The sequence below is a fragment of the Octodon degus genome, unplaced genomic scaffold, assembly GCF_000260255.1.
Source record: "Octodon degus isolate 3935 unplaced genomic scaffold, OctDeg1.0 scaffold00007, whole genome shotgun sequence".
Classification (NCBI taxonomy): Eukaryota; Metazoa; Chordata; class Mammalia; order Rodentia; family Octodontidae; genus Octodon; species Octodon degus.
In genome coordinates, this window is record NW_004524583.1 from 23,703,915 (window position 1) to 23,709,310 (window position 5,396).

Consider the following 5,396-nt stretch of genomic DNA (forward strand, 5'->3'; position numbering starts at 1 on the left):
TACAATTTACAGTAAATAGCCTGTATTTGCAGTGACAGTTTGATGAGCTTGTGAGCTATCCTCACAATAAAGATGAAGAACATGGTTATTATTTGTGATAGTTTTTAATACATCAATAATGTAAAATATTGGTGACCCTTAGGTCCCCTTGGGCATCTGGTATTAGGAGGCCATATTTGTTGCCTACTAGTGACCATATTTTCTCTCATCTATTTTCACCTTTTGAACCTCAGGGTACTAGGAGAAGAATGGATTTAGCAAATCTGAGGTTTTCAGTGTCGGCATTCTTGAGGAGCCCCTCCTTGATGCTGAGGCCGGCCTCTGAGCACATGAACCAGGGCAGGAATCCCCTGTTGTGCTGGCGGCTCAAGAGGCCCACACCCAGCAGGGTCTGCTGCAGCCCAAGCTGCTGTCTCAGAGCAGGGGTATGGATTGCCCATTTCTTAGTCTTATGGGCGAGGCTTTAGTTTTTCAAGGCACATCATTTCATAGATGACTTAGAAATCATAATAAGTGACAGGTGATTGGAAAAGGCTGGTTGGAAAGGGGGTGGGTGGGGTCCAAGTCTGGAGTAATATGAGCCAAGCACATCGTCTTCCCTCCCTTCAGACAGCATAGTGAAGAAGAGGAAGGGAAGAGAAGAAGGAGGAGGAGGAAAAAAAGAAGAGGAAGGAGGAGGAGGATGAGGAAGGAGGAGGAAGAAGAGGAGGAGGAAGAGGAGGAGGAGGAGGAGGAAGAGGAGGAAGGAGCAAGCATTTTGGGACGCTCAGCTTCTCAAACAGAATAGCCTTTGAATAGAGAGTTCCTAAGATTTCTGGCTGATCATTTCTGAAAGATGACATAGCTACTTTTGTCCTGCGTGCTGACATTCCATTTGTGGTCAGGGCTGGTCAAGTTAAGGTCTGGAAAGTGTACTTGCGTTTACTTATTTTCAGAGTTTCTCCAGAGAGCTCAGCTCTGCACTCCACAGTTTTCTGCTCCATTCTGGAGACAGTTTAAGGACGCTGGATTATCCCTCCGGGTAGCAGTTCCCTGGTCCCATTTACCGCCCACGTTTACCTCCCGCCCCTCCCGCCAGCAACACCTTTCTTGGTTTCCGGCCTCCTTTTTTGGCCTCGGGTCCCAGGACAGCAATGGGGACTTGACTTCTAGAGTTGGGGGCGGCCGCCCCGTCAGTCCAGCTGTGGCTGGAGGCTCCTCTGCCTGCAGATCCTCCCAGTGCTGCACTTCCAGCGAGGGGAAGGTTCCAGTGGAGGTGGCGCATCACTCATCCTAGCAGGCCGGGATGACCTTCGCGGAGCAGGGCCTGACCCAGCACATCTTTCCACCTGCGCAATCGCAGGCTGGGGAACTGGGAGGAGCGCAGGCTGAGGTGAGGGGAGAGGGGGACAGGGGAAGAGTAAGGAAGGGGAAGAGGAGGAGGAGAAAGAGGGAGGAGGGAAAGGATTAAGAAGGAGAAGCGAGAGATGCAGGAGGAGGGGGACGACGGGGAGGCACAGAGGCCCCTGGATCCCAAGGGAGCGGCGGCTCCGAGTTGCAGCCGCAGCGTGCACACTCTGCAGCGTCCGCACCCGGATGCCCAGTAGGGACCGCAGCGCGCGCCGGGTCCCCGCTCCAGGCCGCTGTCGCAGCGTGGGGCCCGGGTGCCAGGCATGGCCCCAGGCTGGCCCAGGACTGCAGGGCTTCGGGGAGCTAGTGGAGGATGAGCCCGGGGCGGGGATGCCGACCGAGACCCGGGTGCCCGCTCAGGCCGGGTAGCCGGGCGGGAGGGCTGTCTCCTGGACTCGGAAAGTGGCGCGGGGGGACCTGCCGTACGTTGCCGTGGACACCTCAAGCGCAGGTGAGCCGGCTCTCCGCCAGCAGGACGACCTGGGTCTCGCGCCCCTGGCGGGGAGGAGCGGGGCCTGAGGCTTGGTTTCGGGGGCGCCCTGCTGGATCTCAGACGAGCCGTCCCAGCAGACCGCGCACCCCGGCACGACTCTTGCCTTCCTCTGGCGGGGTCCGGGCGCTGGTGGGCGGGGCGGGAGGGTTTCCAGGGGAGATTCTGCACCCTGAGACGCCGAGTTCCAGCAGGCGCCCTGGACCCGGCTCGGTTCGGGCACCGCGGCTTCACGTTCAAGGCAGGAGCCGTCCCCGGGGTTCCCCGAGTCCCCCGAGCCCCCGGCGCGGGCCGCTTCCGAGGGACAGCGTCTCGGACGCCTTGAGAATCGGACCGCCCCCAGCCAGAGCCTTCCTTTCTAGCTGTTCGGGTGGCCTCATCTGGCAGAACAGAGAAACCTGGGACTCCGAAACGCGGGGTGCTGGCTGCGGTCGGAGGCATGCGGTGTGCTGAGCGACCGGGTAGTTTCCAGCAGACTGAGGTCCCCGGTGTTGCAAGTGGCCTGGTTCGGCCTCTGGCCTCTGCTGCCCCGAGGCCGCTCGCGAGGCAGCGCTGACAGCCGGGAGGGATCGCGTGGGGCCGGGCCGCGGGAGAGCGGAGGCGGCGAGCCGGCTGTCGGAGGAGGCCTTGCCGGGCTGGCTCAGAGTCGGTAGTTCTGGTGGTGTTTTCAAGGAGGCTGGGGTGCGGGGGCTGCGAGGGGCGAGGGGACGCCATAGGGCCATGTGTGCTTGCGGCTGCTTTGGGGACCCCTTCTTAAACCCTTCCCCCCAAGGGTCACATGGATGCCTTACGTTGTCTTAATTCTGCTGTACTATGCGAGCTGTGCGCAGGAAGGGCCCCTTGGCGAATGCCTTGAATAAAACCGTCGGGCGAGGGGGGGGGGTTGGAGTAGGGGGACTGGGGTGGGCGGGCGGAGAAGAAGTGCGTGTCCCGAGAAGAGGAATAAAGGGGGAGGGGAGGAAAGTGGAAAGCAAAAGACTCAAAAGGTGACAGTCCTATTTGTCATATATTTTATTATCAGTCAGGGATTAGTACCAGCTACCCTGTCTCAACTTCAGCGTCCAGATGAAAAAACAAAACTTCTTGTGAGTGCAAAGGGAGATGGCAGTGGTCGTTTCCGTTATTACCACGCTTTGTTGAGGCAGCTCACAGTCCGGAGGCTTCACCCAGCATAATCAGTGTAAATCACCTTTATGTACATCGCCCGCCTCGCATTCGTTTTCTCCTGTTACCCGAAGGATTCAGGGAAGGAGGCGAAGTGCCCTGTAAGTAACCCGCTAGTGAATGAATTCCCATACAAGCTTAGACTGTATATTACGTGTGGGGTACAGAGTCATGCTTGGAGGTAATCACGTAGTGGGATGATTAAATTAAGCTAGTTAACATCACCATTATGATTTCTGTGGCACAAACATTAAATATCTGAGCAATTTTGACATACATCATGCGCTGCTGCAGAATGGCGACTAGAATCAGTAATGCACTTACCACTTTAGCATAATCATAAAACATTTCACTTTGTTAAATATGCTAGAATTTCTTATCCTAGGCCACCCATGCACTAATAAAATTAAACACGGTACTATTTTTACAGTAGGAGGAGAATGAAGGGAAAAGGGAAGTTTGAGTGGAAGGAGCACATTTTGAATATTTATATAGAAATGTTTAATTTATAATTGTTGCCTGAAAGAATTCCATATGCATGTAGATGCTGATGGGCTGTCTTAAACCCATGTCTTAATTAAGTACACTGAGTGGGCTCTAGGAGACACCTGGATGTTGGAAACGGTAGCCAAATCATATCTATGTCTTGAAAAATCAGTTGAAGTCTGAACCAGCTTCCCTGTTACTTTTGCAGTTCTGTTGCTATGAACAAGGTTGGCAGATGCGTCCTCAGATGTCTAAAGACAAAACCCAATGGTATCCTACTAGATGCACTGTTTTACTATGTACTTTAAATTTTTACTTTATTTTTACTTGTGAATAATGTTCCCGTAGTGCTGGATGTTGGGAAGTCTAAAGTCTAGGGCCTGGCATACATCCCTGTGTAGTGTGGACCCCAGACTATCATCTTACACTGGATCTTCACTTGGGAGAAAGCTACTTTACTAATACTTTAAAAAGGCTGGCTCTTTGGAACTCGCATTAAAGTAAGGAGTTAATTAATTAGGTTTTGTAGACGTCTTTTTTCTTTTTCAGATGAAATGTTAACATGTAAGATATAATGATGTTTTAAAAACTTTTTTTCTTTTAAAAATGTATTTGATACAGGATCTTACTAGGCAGCTTAGATTCATAGTGATCTGCCTGTTTTCTGCCTCCCCAGCCCTGGAATTACAGGTGTGCACCACCACTTCCGGTTTCAGTGGCTCAGCACACCAGGTGGAGGGGTGGGTCGGGCAAGGCATGTGGTGCTGGGGATCAAATCCTGGTCCCCGCATTTGCCTAAGCAGGCACCTAGTCTGCTGAGCTATCCCTCCAACCCTCAAAACTTTTTCTGAAAAACACCAATGATGCCACCTGGAGAGAAATTTGTCTTTTAGAGAAAGAATTTAAAATGGAATATTTGAACAAAATGAAATGGTAGGAAGTAAATTCATTGTCTTCTATGGAAATAACTCATTTACTGCTTTGTACATGGAAGGCAAAATGAAGAACCAAATGGAGAAAGATCAGGAAAGACCAGCCTGATGTCATTTGTGTCAGTAATATTGACTTACAGAATTCTGCATAATTGGAGGGAGATTTTTCTAATTTATATTACTTGGGCCATGGAGCTTAAAAATTTGTAGTTTTCCAATGCTAAATCTGATGCTTTATTAAAAAAGGAACTATTCTCTATCATGATTTAGATAACACTGAGAAAGTTTTATTTACCTGTGCTTATTCTATTTAGTGTAAATGTGGAAACTTTATAATGCATTACCAGTCATCATAATTTTTTTGAGTATGGGGGATCGAACTTGTCACCTTGGGCTTGCCAGGAAGGTGCTTATGCTGCTGAGCTATGTCCCCTCCTCAGTCATCATAATTTTGACACAAGATGATGGTCTTCACTTTTGAATGTGTTGCATAGATGAATGGACATTTTTATTAAGAGTCATTTCCACTGATCCCCTTGAGAAGGTGTAAATTCCAGTCTTCTGTTTTCCTTCATCTTTTGAGAAATCCAGTGTTGTTACAATGAGAAGGAATGCTATACTTTGCTTTTACAATCTATTAGAGAGTAAATGAGAAGAAAAGAAACCTAATGCAGTTTATTTCTCTGGACATGATCTCTGGATAAACTCAGTAACATTTCTGACAGTAAGCATAGTCACCTGCCCCTTGATGCAGGAGATTCAGATTAAGCTAAACTAAGAAGTATTCACGTTTCCAGCCGTAACAGAGCAGCGACGGTGGGGGAGTCACTGCTGGGCTGTTGACCGGCGCTGGAAAAGGACAAGACAGAGCCTCCTTCTTTGTTTTCGTTCCCTTTATTTTCACGTGTCCTTCTTCCTCCTCTCTCTTCTTCTTC